Raw genomic sequence first — 14,530 nt, 5'->3', positions numbered from 1 at the left:
TTACCAGGCTTCTAGAGAGCTACATAACGACCCACTTATTTGAATCGGGTGTGTTGGAGCAGGGAAACATCTCAAACATGCAGGGCAGGGCAGGGCAGGTGGGACTAGGATCGCGAACGACTGGTCTGAAGTTCTCAGAAGTAACAAAGGTCCTTGGCCCATGACATTCATGGTAATCTTGCTGAACGGGATTCTACCGACTGGTAGAAACAACGGAACGGCTTAAAAGGCGAATCCGCACAAGTTGCACCAGGGTAGCTGACTTCCCATTTCAAAGAATGACATATCAACTCCACTGAATCATGGGACTTCTTGGGACATTGGGACTACATGGGACATTAACTACTCTCGAGAGGATCGCCATTGGACGAAAACCGAGGAAAGACGCAGAAGTTTCCGCCCGGTCTCGAACCGGGGACCTTTCGAGTGTTAAGCGAACGTGATAACCGCTACACTACTGAAACTCACAACTCCTGAAAGACAGAAGCCCAGTACACACACAAACACGCAAGTAACAAGGAAACAGAACAAGGACACACATTTAAAATCTTGACATGGGCATTTCGGCTCATGAACTAGTTGATACTCTTCTTCAGCAAGCTAGCAACAAATGAGATTGTCCTAAGCAACCTTTCCCAATCCTTGACCTCAGGTTTCCCTGCTCTGCATGCGTTATACCTGATTGGACCCTTACCAAGCTCTACAGAAAACGACGGAGCATGTGGCACCAGGGTACTCCAACAAACTCGTAACTGTCGACAATGCATCAATTATTTACGAGACTGCTGATAAAAGGGGACATGTTTCCGCCCGGTCTCGAACCGGGGACCTTTCGCGTGTAAAGCGAACGTGATAACCACTACACTACGGAAACTTCTTCCTAACCAAACAACAGAATCTCACTGCACACCCACACAAACAAGGACACAGAACGAGGACACGCCTTTATCATGTCAAATGGGCATTTGGGCTCATGAACCAGTTGATATGGTTCTTCAACAAGTCAGCGGGCACTGAGACGGTCTAAGGCAGTGGTTCTCAACCCTTGTCCTCAGGCCAGCATGCTTTAGATCAGTGGTTCTTAACCCTGTCCTCAGGGAACCCCTGTCCTGCATGTTTTTTGAGGTTTCTTGGCTCCAACACACCTGATTCAAATGCATGTTCGTTACCAGGCTTCTAGAGAGCTACATAACGACCCACTTATTTGAATCGGGTGTGTTGGAGCAGGGAAACATCTCAAACATGCAGGGCAGGGCAGGGCAGGTGGGACTAGGATCGCGAACGACTGGTCTGAAGGTCTCAGAAGTAACAAAGGTCCTTGGCCCATGACATTCATGGTAATCTTGCTGAACGGGATTCTACCGACTGGTAGAAACAACGGAACGGCTTAAAAGGCGAATCCGCACAAGTTGCACCAGGGTAGCTGACTTCCCATTTCAAAGAATGACATGTCAACTCCACTGAATCATGGGACTTCTTGGGACATTGGGACTACATGGGACATTCACTACTCTCGAGAGGATCGCCATTGGACGAAAACCGAGGAAAGACGCAGAAGTTTCCCCCCAGTCTCGAACCGGGGACCTTTCGCGTGTTAAGCGAACGTGATAACCGCTACACTACGGAAACTGCCAACTCCTGAAAGACAGAAGCCCAGTGCACACACAAACACGCAAGTAACAAGGAAACAGAACAAGGACACACATTTAAAATCTTGACATGGGCATTTCGGCTCATGAACTAGTTGATACTCTTCTTCAGCAAGCTAGCAACAAATGAGATTGTCCAAAGCAACCTTTCCCAATCCTGGACCTCAGGTTTCCCTGCTCTGCATGCGTTAGACCTGATTGGACCCTTACCAAGCTCTACAGAAAACGACGGAGCATGTGGCACCAGGGTACTCCAACAAACTCGTAACTGTCGACAATGCATCAATTATTTACGAGACTGCTGATAAAAGGGGACATGTTTCCGCCCGGTCTCGAACCGGGGACCTTTCGCGTGTGAGGCGAACGTGATAACCACTACACTACGGAAACTTCTTCCTAACCAAACAACAGAATCTCACTGCACACCCACACAAACAAGGACACAGAACGAGGACACGCCTTTATCATGTCAAATGGGCATTTGGGCTCATGAACCAGTTGATATGGTTCTTCAACAAGTCAGCGGGCACTGAGACGGTCTAAGGCAGTGGTTCTCAACCCTTGTCCTCAGGCCAGCATGCTTTAGATCAGTGGTTCTTAACCCTGTCCTCAGGGAACCCCTGTCCTGCATGTTTTTAGAGGTTTCTTGGCTCCAACACACCTGATTCAAATGCATGTTCGTTACCAGGCTTCTAGAGAGCTACATAACGACCCACTTATTTGAATCGGGTGTGTTGGAGCAGGGAAACATCTCAAACATGCAGGGCAGGTGGGACCAGAATCGCGAACGACTGGTCTGAAGGTCTCAGAAGTAACAAAGGTCCTTGGCCCATGACATTCATGGTAATCTTGCTGAACGGGATTCTACCGACTGGTAGAAACAACGGAACGGCTTTAAAGGCGAATCCGCACAAGTTGCACCAGGGTAGCTGACTTCCCATTTCAAAGAATGACATGTCAACTCCACTGAATCATGGGACTTCTTGGGACATTGGGACTACATGGGACATTCACTACTCTCGAGAGGATCGCCATTGGACGAAAACCGAGGAAAGACGCAGAAGTTTCCGCCCGGTCTCAAACCGGGGACCTTTCGCGTGTTAAGCGAACGTGATAACCGCTACACTACGGAAACTGCCAACTCCTGAAAGACAGAAGCCCAGTGCACACACAAACACGCAAGTAACAAGGCAACAGAACAAGGACACACATTTAAAATCTCGACATGGGCCTTTCGGCTCATGAACTAGTTTATACTCTTCTTCAGCAAGCTAGCAACAAATGAGATTGTCCTAAGCAACCTTTCCCAATCCTGGACCTCAGGTTTCCCTGCTCTGCATGCGTTAGACCTGATTGGACCCTTACCAAGCTCTACAGAAAACGACGGAGCATGTGGCACCAGGGTACTCCAACAAACTCTAACTGTCGACAATGCATCAATTATTTACGAGACTGCTGATAAAAGGGGACATGTTTCCGCCCGGTCTCGAACCGGGGACCTTTCGCGTGTGAGGCGAATGTGATAACCACTACACTACGGAAACTTCTTCCTAACCAAACAACAAAATCTCACTGCACACCCACACAAACAAGGACACAGAACGAGGACACGCCTTTATCATGTCAAATGGGCATTTGGGCTCATGAACCAGTTGATATGGTTCTTCAACAAGTCAGCGGGCACTGAGACGGTCTAAGGCAGTGGTTCTCAACCCTTGTCCTCAGGCCAGCATGCTTTAGATCAGTGGTTCTTAACCCTGTCCTCAGGGAACCCCTGTCCTGCATGTTTTTAGAGGTTTCTTGGCTCCAACACACCTGATTCAAATGCATGTTCGTTACCAGGCTTCTAGAGAGCTACATAACGACCCACTTATTTGAATCGGGTGTGTTGGAGCAGGGAAACATCTCAAACATGCAGGGCAGGGCAGGGCAGGTGGGACTAGGATCGCGAACGACTGGTCTGAAGTTCTCAGAAGTAACAAAGGTCCTTGGCCCATGACATTCATGGTAATCTTGCTGAACGGGATTCTACCGACTGGTAGAAACAACGGAACAGCTTAAAAGGCGAATCCGCACAAGTTGCACCAGGGTAGCTGACTTCCCATTTCAAAGAATGACATGTCAACTCCACTGAATCATGGGACTTCTTGGGACATTGGGACTACATGGGACATTCACTACTCTCGAGAGGATCGCCATTGGACGAAAACCGAGGAAAGACGCAGAAGTTTCCGCCCGGTCTCGAACCGGGGACCTTTCGCGTGTTAAGCGAACGTGATAACCGCTACACTACGGAAACTGCCAACTCCTGAAAGACAGAAGCCCAGTGCACACACAAACACGCAAGTAACAAGGAAACAGAACAAGGACACACATTTAAAATCTTGACATGGGCATTTCGGCTCATGAACTAGTTGATACTCTTCTTCAGCAAGCTAGCAACAAATGAGATTGTCCAAAGCAACCTTTCCCAATCCTGGACCTCAGGTTTCCCTGCTCTGCATGCGTTAGACCTGATTGGACCCTTACCAAGCTCTACAGAAAACGACGGAGCATGTGGCACCAGGGTACTCCAACAAACTCGTAACTGTCGACAATGCATCAATTATTTACGAGACTGCTGATAAAAGGGGACATGTTTCCGCCCGGTCTCGAACCGGGGACCTTTCGCGTGTGAGGCGAACGTGATAACCACTACACTACGGAAACTTCTTCCTAACCAAGCAACAGAATCTCACTGCACACCCACACAAACAAGGACACGCCTTTATCATGTCAAATGGGCATTTGGGCTCATGAACCAGTTGATATGGTTCTTCAACAAGTCAGCGGGCACTGAGACGGTCTAAGGCAGTGGTTCTCAACCCTTGTCCTCAGGCCAGCATGCTTTAGATCAGTGGTTCTTAACCCTGTCCTCAGGGAACCCCTGTCCTGCATGTTTTTAAAGGTTTCTTGGCTCCAACACACCTGATTCAAATGCATGTTCGTTACCAGGCTTCTAGAGAGCTACATAACGACCCACTTATTTGAATCGGGTGTGTTGGAGCAGGGAAACATCTCAAACATGCAGGGCAGGGCAGGTGGGACTAGGATCGCGAACGACTGGTCTGAAGGTCTCAGAAGTAACAAAGGTCCTTGGCCCATGACATTCATGGTAATCTTGCTGAACGGGATTCTACCGACTGGTAGAAACAACGGAACGGCTTAAAAGGCGAATCCGCACAAGTTGCACCAGGGTAGCTGACTTCCCATTTCAAACAATGACATGTCAACTCCACTGAATCATGGGACTTCTTGGGACATTGGGACTACATGGGACATTCACTACTCTCGAGAGGATCGCCATTGGACGAAAACCGAGGAAAGACGCAGAAGTTTCCCCCCGGTCTCGAACCGGGGACCTTTCGCGTGTTAAGCGAACGTGATAACCGCTACACTACAGAAACTGCCAACTCCTGAAAGACAGAAGCCCAGTGCACACACAAACACGCAAGTAACAAGGAAACAGAACAAGGACACACATTTAAAATCTTGACATGGGCATTTCGGCTCATGAACTAGTTGATACTCTTCTTCAGCAAGCTAGCAACAAATGAGATTGTCCAAAGCAACCTTTCCCAATCCTGGACCTCAGGTTTCCCTGCTCTGCATGCGTTAGACCTGATTGGACCCTTACCAAGCTCTACAGAAAACGACAGAGCATGTGGCACCAGGGTACTCCAACAAACTCGTAACTGTCGACAATGCATCAATTATTTACGAGACTGCTGATAAAAGGGGTCATGTTTCCGCCCGGTCTCGAACCGGGGACCTTTCGCGTGTGAGGCGAACGTGATAACCACTACACTACGGAAACTTCTTCCTAACCAAACAACAGAATCTCACTGCACACCCACACAAACAAGGACACAGAATGAGGACACGCCTTTATCATGTCAAATGGGCATTTGGGATCATGAACCAGTTGATATGGTTCTTCAACAAATCAGCGGGCACTGAGACGGTCTAAGGCAGTGGTTCTCAACCCTTGTCCTCAGGCCAGCATGCTTTAGATCAGTGGTTCTTAACCCTGTCCTCAGGGAACCCCTGTCCTGCATGTTTTTAGAGGTTTCTTGGCTCCAACACACCTGATTCAAATGCATGTTCGTTACCAGGCTTCTAGAGAGCTACATAACGACCCACTTATTTGAATCGGGTGTGTTGGAGCAGGGAAACATCTCAAACATGCAGGGCAGGGCAGGGCAGGGCAGGTGGGACTAGGATCGCGAACGACTGGTCTGAAGTTCTCAGAAGTAACAAAGGTCCTTGGCCCATGACATTCATGGTAATCTTGCTGAACGGGATTCTACCGACTGGTAGAAACAACGGAACGGCTTAAAAGGCGAATCCGCACAAGTTGCACCAGGGTAGCTGACTTCCCATTTCAAAGAATGACATATCAACTCCACTGAATCATGGGACTTCTTGGGACATTGGGACTACATGGGACATTAACTACTCTCGAGAGGATCGCCATTGGACGAAAACCGAGGAAAGACGCAGAAGTTTCCGCCCGGTCTCGAACCGGGGACCTTTCGAGTGTTAAGCGAACGTGATAACCGCTACACTACTGAAACTCACAACTCCTGAAAGACAGAAGCCCAGTACACACACAAACACGCAAGTAACAAGGAAACAGAACAAGGACACACATTTAAAATCTTGACATGGGCATTTCGGCTCATGAACTAGTTGATACTCTTCTTCAGCAAGCTAGCAACAAATGAGATTGTCCTAAGCAACCTTTCCCAATCCTTGACCTCAGGTTTCCCTGCTCTGCATGCGTTATACCTGATTGGACCCTTACCAAGCTCTACAGAAAACGACGGAGCATGTGGCACCAGGGTACTCCAACAAACTCGTAACTGTCGACAATGCATCAATTATTTACGAGACTGCTGATAAAAGGGGACATGTTTCCGCCCGGTCTCGAACCGGGGACCTTTCGCGTGTGAGGCGAACGTGATAACCACTACACTACGGAAACTTCTTCCTAACCAATCAACAGAATCTCACTGCACACCCACACAAACAAGGACACAGAACGAGGACACGCCTTTATCATGTCAAATGGGCATTTGGGCTCATGAACCAGTTGATATGGTTCTTCAACAAGTCAGCGGGCACTGAGACGGTCTAAGGCAGTGGTTCTCAACCCTTGTCCTCAGGCCAGCATGCTTTAGATCAGTGGTTCTTAACCCTGTCCTCAGGGAACCCCTGTCCTGCATGTTTTTTGAGGTTTCTTGGCTCCAACACACCTGATTCAAATGCATGTTCGTTACCAGGCTTCTAGAGAGCTACATAACGACCCACTTATTTGAATCGGGTGTGTTGGAGCAGGGAAACATCTCAAACATGCAGGGCAGGGCAGGGCAGGTGGGACTAGGATCGCGAACGACTGGTCTGAAGGTCTCAGAAGTAACAAAGGTCCTTGGCCCATGACATTCATGGTAATCTTGCTGAACGGGATTCTACCGACTGGTAGAAACAACGGAACGGCTTAAAAGGCGAATCCGCACAAGTTGCACCAGGGTAGCTGACTTCCCATTTCAAAGAATGACATGTCAACTCCACTGAATCATGGGACTTCTTGGGACATTGGGACTACATGGGACATTCACTACTCTCGAGAGGATCGCCATTGGACGAAAACCGAGGAAAGACGCAGAAGTTTCCGCCCGGTCTCGAACCGGGGACCTTTCGCGTGTTAAGCGAACGTGATAACCGCTACACTACGGAAACTGCCAACTCCTGAAAGACAGAAGCCCAGTGCACACACAAACACGCAAGTAACAAGGAAACAGAACAAGGACACACATTTAAAATCTTGACATGGGCATTTCGGCTCATGAACTAGTTGATACTCTTCTTCAGCAAGCTAGCAACAAATGAGATTGTCCAAAGCATCCTTTCCCAATCCTGGACCTCAGGTTTCCCTGCTCTGCATGCGTTAGACCTGATTGGACCCTTACCAAGCTCTACAGAAAACGACGGAGCATGTGGCACCAGGGTACTCCAACAAACTCGTAACTGTCGACAATGCATCAATTATTTACGAGACTGCTGATAAAAGGGGACATGTTTCCGCCCGGTCTCGAACCGGGGACCTTTCGCGTGTGAGGCGAACGTGATAACCACTACACTACGGAAACTTCTTCCTAACCAAGCAACAGAATCTCACTGCACACCCACACAAACAAGGACACGCCTTTATCATGTCAAATGGGCATTTGGGCTCATGAACCAGTTGATATGGTTCTTCAACAAATCAGCGGGCACTGAGACGGTCTAAGGCAGTGGTTCTCAACCCTTGTCCTCAGGCCAGCATGCTTTAGATCAGTGGTTCTTAACCCTGTCCTCAGGGAACCCCTGTCCTGCATGTTTTTTGAGGTTTCTTGGCTCCAACACACCTGATTCAAATGCATGTTCGTTACCAGGCTTCTAGAGAGCTACATAACGACCCACTTATTTGAATCGGGTGTGTTGGAGCAGGGAAACATCTCAAACATGCAGGGCAGGGCAGGGCAGGTGGGACTAGGATCGCGAACGACTGGTCTGAAGTTCTCAGAAGTAACAAAGGTCCTTGGCCCATGACATTCATGGTAATCTTGCTGAACGGGATTCTACCGACTGGTAGAAACAACGGAACGGCTTAAAAGGCGAATCCGCACAAGTTGCACCAGGGTAGCTGACTTCCCATTTCAAAGAATGACATATCAACTCCACTGAATCATGGGACTTCTTGGGACATTGGGACTACATGGGACATTAACTACTCTCGAGAGGATCGCCATTGGACGAAAACCGAGGAAAGACGCAGAAGTTTCCGCCCGGTCTCGAACCGGGGACCTTTCGAGTGTTAAGCGAACGTGATAACCGCTACACTACTGAAACTCACAACTCCTGAAAGACAGAAGCCCAGTACACACACAAACACGCAAGTAACAAGGAAACAGAACAAGGACACACATTTAAAATCTTGACATGGGCATTTCGGCTCATGAACTAGTTGATACTCTTCTTCAGCAAGCTAGCAACAAATGAGATTGTCCTAAGCAACCTTTCCCAATCCTTGACCTCAGGTTTCCCTGCTCTGCATGCGTTATACCTGATTGGACCCTTACCAAGCTCTACAGAAAACGACGGAGCATGTGGCACCAGGGTACTCCAACAAACTCGTAACTGTCGACAATGCATCAATTATTTACGAGACTGCTGATAAAAGGGGACATGTTTCCGCCCGGTCTCGAACCGGGGACCTTTCGCGTGTAAAGCGAACGTGATAACCACTACACTACGGAAACTTCTTCCTAACCAAACAACAGAATCTCACTGCACACCCACACAAACAAGGACACAGAACGAGGACACGCCTTTATCATGTCAAATGGGCATTTGGGCTCATGAACCAGTTGATATGGTTCTTCAACAAGTCAGCGGGCACTGAGACGGTCTAAGGCAGTGGTTCTCAACCCTTGTCCTCAGGCCAGCATGCTTTAGATCAGTGGTTCTTAACCCTGTCCTCAGGGAACCCCTGTCCTGCATGTTTTTTGAGGTTTCTTGGCTCCAACACACCTGATTCAAATGCATGTTCGTTACCAGGCTTCTAGAGAGCTACATAACGACCCACTTATTTGAATCGGGTGTGTTGGAGCAGGGAAACATCTCAAACATGCAGGGCAGGGCAGGGCAGGTGGGACTAGGATCGCGAACGACTGGTCTGAAGGTCTCAGAAGTAACAAAGGTCCTTGGCCCATGACATTCATGGTAATCTTGCTGAACGGGATTCTACCGACTGGTAGAAACAACGGAACGGCTTAAAAGGCGAATCCGCACAAGTTGCACCAGGGTAGCTGACTTCCCATTTCAAAGAATGACATGTCAACTCCACTGAATCATGGGACTTCTTGGGACATTGGGACTACATGGGACATTCACTACTCTCGAGAGGATCGCCATTGGACGAAAACCGAGGAAAGACGCAGAAGTTTCCCCCCAGTCTCGAACCGGGGACCTTTCGCGTGTTAAGCGAACGTGATAACCGCTACACTACGGAAACTGCCAACTCCTGAAAGACAGAAGCCCAGTGCACACACAAACACGCAAGTAACAAGGAAACAGAACAAGGACACACATTTAAAATCTTGACATGGGCATTTCGGCTCATGAACTAGTTGATACTCTTCTTCAGCAAGCTAGCAACAAATGAGATTGTCCAAAGCAACCTTTCCCAATCCTGGACCTCAGGTTTCCCTGCTCTGCATGCGTTAGACCTGATTGGACCCTTACCAAGCTCTACAGAAAACGACGGAGCATGTGGCACCAGGGTACTCCAACAAACTCGTAACTGTCGACAATGCATCAATTATTTACGAGACTGCTGATAAAAGGGGACATGTTTCCGCCCGGTCTCGAACCGGGGACCTTTCGCGTGTGAGGCGAACGTGATAACCACTACACTACGGAAACTTCTTCCTAACCAAACAACAGAATCTCACTGCACACCCACACAAACAAGGACACAGAACGAGGACACGCCTTTATCATGTCAAATGGGCATTTGGGCTCATGAACCAGTTGATATGGTTCTTCAACAAGTCAGCGGGCACTGAGACGGTCTAAGGCAGTGGTTCTCAACCCTTGTCCTCAGGCCAGCATGCTTTAGATCAGTGGTTCTTAACCCTGTCCTCAGGGAACCCCTGTCCTGCATGTTTTTAGAGGTTTCTTGGCTCCAACACACCTGATTCAAATGCATGTTCGTTACCAGGCTTCTAGAGAGCTACATAACGACCCACTTATTTGAATCGGGTGTGTTGGAGCAGGGAAACATCTCAAACATGCAGGGCAGGTGGGACCAGAATCGCGAACGACTGGTCTGAAGGTCTCAGAAGTAACAAAGGTCCTTGGCCCATGACATTCATGGTAATCTTGCTGAACGGGATTCTACCGACTGGTAGAAACAACGGAACGGCTTTAAAGGCGAATCCGCACAAGTTGCACCAGGGTAGCTGACTTCCCATTTCAAAGAATGACATGTCAACTCCACTGAATCATGGGACTTCTTGGGACATTGGGACTACATGGGACATTCACTACTCTCGAGAGGATCGCCATTGGACGAAAACCGAGGAAAGACGCAGAAGTTTCCGCCCGGTCTCAAACCGGGGACCTTTCGCGTGTTAAGCGAACGTGATAACCGCTACACTACGGAAACTGCCAACTCCTGAAAGACAGAAGCCCAGTGCACACACAAACACGCAAGTAACAAGGCAACAGAACAAGGACACACATTTAAAATCTCGACATGGGCCTTTCGGCTCATGAACTAGTTTATACTCTTCTTCAGCAAGCTAGCAACAAATGAGATTGTCCTAAGCAACCTTTCCCAATCCTGGACCTCAGGTTTCCCTGCTCTGCATGCGTTAGACCTGATTGGACCCTTACCAAGCTCTACAGAAAACGACGGAGCATGTGGCACCAGGGTACTCCAACAAACTCTAACTGTCGACAATGCATCAATTATTTACGAGACTGCTGATAAAAGGGGACATGTTTCCGCCCGGTCTCGAACCGGGGACCTTTCGCGTGTGAGGCGAACGTGATAACCACTACACTACGGAAACTTCTTCCTAACCAAACAACAGAATCTCACTGCACACCCACACAAACAAGGACACAGAACGAGGACACGCCTTTATCATGTCAAATGGGCATTTGGGCTCATGAACCAGTTGATATGGTTCTTCAACAAGTCAGCGGGCACTGAGACGGTCTAAGGCAGTGGTTCTCAACCCTTGTCCTCAGGCCAGCATGCTTTAGATCAGTGGTTCTTAACCCTGTCCTCAGGGAACCCCTGTCCTGCATGTTTTTAGAGGTTTCTTGGCTCCAACACACCTGATTCAAATGCATGTTCGTTACCAGGCTTCTAGAGAGCTACATAACGACCCACTTATTTGAATCGGGTGTGTTGGAGCAGGGAAACATCTCAAACATGCAGGGCAGGTGGGACCAGAATCGCGAACGACTGGTCTGAAGGTCTCAGAAGTAACAAAGGTCCTTGGCCCATGACATTCATGGTAATCTTGCTGAACGGGATTCTACCGACTGGTAGAAACAACGGAACGGCTTTAAAGGCGAATCCGCACAAGTTGCACCAGGGTAGCTGACTTCCCATTTCAAAGAATGACATGTCAACTCCACTGAATCATGGGACTTCTTGGGACATTGGGACTACATGGGACATTCACTACTCTCGAGAGGATCGCCATTGGACGAAAACCGAGGAAAGACGCAGAAGTTTCCGCCCGGTCTCAAACCGGGGACCTTTCGCGTGTTAAGCGAACGTGATAACCGCTACACTACGGAAACTGCCAACTCCTGAAAGACAGAAGCCCAGTGCACACACAAACACGCAAGTAACAAGGCAACAGAACAAGGACACACATTTAAAATCTCGACATGGGCCTTTCGGCTCATGAACTAGTTTATACTCTTCTTCAGCAAGCTAGCAACAAATGAGATTGTCCTAAGCAACCTTTCCCAATCCTGGACCTCAGGTTTCCCTGCTCTGCATGCGTTAGACCTGATTGGACCCTTACCAAGCTCTACAGAAAACGACGGAGCATGTGGCACCAGGGTACTCCAACAAACTCTAACTGTCGACAATGCATCAATTATTTACGAGACTGCTGATAAAAGGGGACATGTTTCCGCCCGGTCTCGAACCGGGGACCTTTCGCGTGTGAGGCGAACGTGATAACCACTACACTACGGAAACTTCTTCCTAACCAAACAACAAAATCTCACTGCACACCCACACAAACAAGGACACAGAACGAGGACACGCCTTTATCATGTCAAATGGGCATTTGGGCTCATGAACCAGTTGATATGGTTCTTCAACAAGTCAGCGGGCACTGAGACGGTCTAAGGCAGTGGTTCTCAACCCTTGTCCTCAGGCCAGCATGCTTTAGATCAGTGGTTCTTAACCCTGTCCTCAGGGAACCCCTGTCCTGCATGTTTTTAGAGGTTTCTTGGCTCCAACACACCTGATTCAAATGCATGTTCGTTACCAGGCTTCTAGAGAGCTACATAACAACCCACTTATTTGAATCGGGTGTGTTGGAGCAGGGAAACATCTCAAACATGCAGGGCAGGGCAGGGCAGGTGGGACTAGGATCGCGAACGACTGGTCTGAAGTTCTCAGAAGTAACAAAGGTCCTTGGCCCATGACATTCATGGTAATCTTGCTGAACGGGATTCTACCGACTGGTAGAAACAACGGAACGGCTTAAAAGGCGAATCCGCACAAGTTGCACCAGGGTAGCTGACTTCCCATTTCAAAGAATGACATGTCAACTCCACTGAATCATGGGACTTCTTGGGACATTGGGACTACATGGGACATTCACTACTCTCGAGAGGATCGCCATTGGACGAAAACCGAGGAAAGACGCAGAAGTTTCCGCCCGGTCTCGAACCGGGGACCTTTCGCGTGTTAAGCGAACGTGATAACCGCTACACTACGGAAACTGCCAACTCCTGAAAGACAGAAGCCCAGTGCACACACAAACACGCAAGTAACAAGGAAACAGAACAAGGACACACATTTAAAATCTTGACATGGGCATTTCGGCTCATGAACTAGTTGATACTCTTCTTCAGCAAGCTAGCAACAAATGAGATTGTCCAAAGCAACCTTTCCCAATCCTGGACCTCAGGTTTCCCTGCTCTGCATGCGTTAGACCTGATTGGACCCTTACCAAGCTCTACAGAAAACGACGGAGCATGTGGCACCAGGGTACTCCAACAAACTCGTAACTGTCGACAATGCATCAATTATTTACGAGACTGCTGATAAAAGGGGACATGTTTCCGCCCGGTCTCGAACCGGGGACCTTTCGCGTGTGAGGCGAACGTGATAACCACTACACTACGGAAACTTCTTCCTAACCAAGCAACAGAATCTCACTGCACACCCACACAAACAAGGACACGCCTTTATCATGTCAAATGGGCATTTGGGCTCATGAACCAGTTGATATGGTTCTTCAACAAGTCAGCGGGCACTGAGACGGTCTAAGGCAGTGGTTCTCAACCCTTGTCCTCAGGCCAGCATGCTTTAGATCAGTGGTTCTTAACCCTGTCCTCAGGGAACCCCTGTCCTGCATGTTTTTTGAGGTTTCTTGGCTCCAACACACCTGATTCAAATGCATGTTCGTTACCAGGCTTCTAGAGAGCTACATAACGACCCACTTATTTGAATCGGGTGTGTTGGAGCAGGGAAACATCTCAAACATGCAGGGCAGGGCAGGGCAGGGCAGGTGGGACTAGGATCGCGAACGACTGGTCTGAAGGTCTCAGAAGTAACAAAGGTCCTTGGCCCATGACATTCATGGTAATCTTGCTGAACGGGATTCTACCGACTGGTAGAAACAACGGAACGGCTTAAAAGGCGAATCCGCACAAGTTGCACCAGGGTAGCTGACTTCCCATTTCAAAGAATGACATATCAACTCCACTGAATCATGGGACTTCTTGGGACATTGGGACTACATGGGACATTAACTACTCTCGAGAGGATCGCCATTGGACGAAAACCGAGGAAAGACGCAGAAGTTTCCGCCCGGTCTCGAACCGGGGACCTTTCGAGTGTTAAGCGAACGTGATAACCGCTACACTACTGAAACTCACAACTCCTGAAAGACAGAAGCCCAGTACACACACAAACACGCAAGTAACAAGGAAACAGAACAAGGACACACATTTAAAATCTTGACATGGGCATTTCGGCTCATGAACTAGTTGATACTCTTCTTCAGCAAGCTAGCAACAAATGAGAT

General features: G+C 48.6%; 23 non-coding genes across 23 annotated transcripts; all 23 read right to left on the bottom strand.

Annotated features, from left to right (window-relative positions):
• Nucleotides 1–391: 391 nt before the first annotated feature.
• trnav-aac (transfer RNA valine (anticodon AAC)) lies at nucleotides 392–464 on the bottom strand. Its single transcript has one exon. It is a non-coding gene; the product is annotated as a tRNA-Val (tRNA).
• Nucleotides 465–801: 337 nt separating this feature from the next.
• On the bottom strand, nucleotides 802–874 carry trnav-uac (transfer RNA valine (anticodon UAC)). Its single transcript has one exon. It is a non-coding gene; the product is annotated as a tRNA-Val (tRNA).
• Nucleotides 875–1,556: 682 nt separating this feature from the next.
• trnav-aac (transfer RNA valine (anticodon AAC)) lies at nucleotides 1,557–1,629 on the bottom strand. Its single transcript has one exon. It is a non-coding gene; the product is annotated as a tRNA-Val (tRNA).
• A 337-nt stretch (nucleotides 1,630–1,966) lies between these two features.
• On the bottom strand, nucleotides 1,967–2,039 carry trnav-cac (transfer RNA valine (anticodon CAC)). The gene has a single exon. It is a non-coding gene; the product is annotated as a tRNA-Val (tRNA).
• Nucleotides 2,040–2,711: 672 nt separating this feature from the next.
• trnav-aac (transfer RNA valine (anticodon AAC)) lies at nucleotides 2,712–2,784 on the bottom strand. The gene has a single exon. It is a non-coding gene; the product is annotated as a tRNA-Val (tRNA).
• Nucleotides 2,785–3,120: 336 nt separating this feature from the next.
• Nucleotides 3,121–3,193, bottom strand: trnav-cac (transfer RNA valine (anticodon CAC)). Its single transcript has one exon. It is a non-coding gene; the product is annotated as a tRNA-Val (tRNA).
• Nucleotides 3,194–3,875: 682 nt separating this feature from the next.
• On the bottom strand, nucleotides 3,876–3,948 carry trnav-aac (transfer RNA valine (anticodon AAC)). The gene has a single exon. It is a non-coding gene; the product is annotated as a tRNA-Val (tRNA).
• Nucleotides 3,949–4,285: 337 nt separating this feature from the next.
• On the bottom strand, nucleotides 4,286–4,358 carry trnav-cac (transfer RNA valine (anticodon CAC)). Its single transcript has one exon. It is a non-coding gene; the product is annotated as a tRNA-Val (tRNA).
• A 664-nt stretch (nucleotides 4,359–5,022) lies between these two features.
• Nucleotides 5,023–5,095, bottom strand: trnav-aac (transfer RNA valine (anticodon AAC)). Its single transcript has one exon. It is a non-coding gene; the product is annotated as a tRNA-Val (tRNA).
• Nucleotides 5,096–5,432: 337 nt separating this feature from the next.
• Nucleotides 5,433–5,505, bottom strand: trnav-cac (transfer RNA valine (anticodon CAC)). Its single transcript has one exon. It is a non-coding gene; the product is annotated as a tRNA-Val (tRNA).
• A 687-nt stretch (nucleotides 5,506–6,192) lies between these two features.
• trnav-aac (transfer RNA valine (anticodon AAC)) lies at nucleotides 6,193–6,265 on the bottom strand. Its single transcript has one exon. It is a non-coding gene; the product is annotated as a tRNA-Val (tRNA).
• Nucleotides 6,266–6,602: 337 nt separating this feature from the next.
• trnav-cac (transfer RNA valine (anticodon CAC)) lies at nucleotides 6,603–6,675 on the bottom strand. The gene has a single exon. It is a non-coding gene; the product is annotated as a tRNA-Val (tRNA).
• A 682-nt stretch (nucleotides 6,676–7,357) lies between these two features.
• Nucleotides 7,358–7,430, bottom strand: trnav-aac (transfer RNA valine (anticodon AAC)). Its single transcript has one exon. It is a non-coding gene; the product is annotated as a tRNA-Val (tRNA).
• A 337-nt stretch (nucleotides 7,431–7,767) lies between these two features.
• trnav-cac (transfer RNA valine (anticodon CAC)) lies at nucleotides 7,768–7,840 on the bottom strand. Its single transcript has one exon. It is a non-coding gene; the product is annotated as a tRNA-Val (tRNA).
• A 1,079-nt stretch (nucleotides 7,841–8,919) lies between these two features.
• Nucleotides 8,920–8,992, bottom strand: trnav-uac (transfer RNA valine (anticodon UAC)). The gene has a single exon. It is a non-coding gene; the product is annotated as a tRNA-Val (tRNA).
• A 682-nt stretch (nucleotides 8,993–9,674) lies between these two features.
• Nucleotides 9,675–9,747, bottom strand: trnav-aac (transfer RNA valine (anticodon AAC)). Its single transcript has one exon. It is a non-coding gene; the product is annotated as a tRNA-Val (tRNA).
• A 337-nt stretch (nucleotides 9,748–10,084) lies between these two features.
• On the bottom strand, nucleotides 10,085–10,157 carry trnav-cac (transfer RNA valine (anticodon CAC)). The gene has a single exon. It is a non-coding gene; the product is annotated as a tRNA-Val (tRNA).
• Nucleotides 10,158–10,829: 672 nt separating this feature from the next.
• Nucleotides 10,830–10,902, bottom strand: trnav-aac (transfer RNA valine (anticodon AAC)). The gene has a single exon. It is a non-coding gene; the product is annotated as a tRNA-Val (tRNA).
• A 336-nt stretch (nucleotides 10,903–11,238) lies between these two features.
• Nucleotides 11,239–11,311, bottom strand: trnav-cac (transfer RNA valine (anticodon CAC)). Its single transcript has one exon. It is a non-coding gene; the product is annotated as a tRNA-Val (tRNA).
• A 672-nt stretch (nucleotides 11,312–11,983) lies between these two features.
• On the bottom strand, nucleotides 11,984–12,056 carry trnav-aac (transfer RNA valine (anticodon AAC)). The gene has a single exon. It is a non-coding gene; the product is annotated as a tRNA-Val (tRNA).
• A 336-nt stretch (nucleotides 12,057–12,392) lies between these two features.
• On the bottom strand, nucleotides 12,393–12,465 carry trnav-cac (transfer RNA valine (anticodon CAC)). Its single transcript has one exon. It is a non-coding gene; the product is annotated as a tRNA-Val (tRNA).
• Nucleotides 12,466–13,147: 682 nt separating this feature from the next.
• Nucleotides 13,148–13,220, bottom strand: trnav-aac (transfer RNA valine (anticodon AAC)). The gene has a single exon. It is a non-coding gene; the product is annotated as a tRNA-Val (tRNA).
• Nucleotides 13,221–13,557: 337 nt separating this feature from the next.
• trnav-cac (transfer RNA valine (anticodon CAC)) lies at nucleotides 13,558–13,630 on the bottom strand. The gene has a single exon. It is a non-coding gene; the product is annotated as a tRNA-Val (tRNA).
• Nucleotides 13,631–14,530: the final 900 nt, after the last annotated feature.

This window comes from Osmerus mordax, chromosome 11, assembly GCF_038355195.1.
Source record: "Osmerus mordax isolate fOsmMor3 chromosome 11, fOsmMor3.pri, whole genome shotgun sequence".
Taxonomy (NCBI): Eukaryota; Metazoa; Chordata; class Actinopteri; order Osmeriformes; family Osmeridae; genus Osmerus; species Osmerus mordax.
Note: the sequence above shows the minus strand (reverse complement) of the source record. Positions and strands in the feature narration are given on the sequence as shown.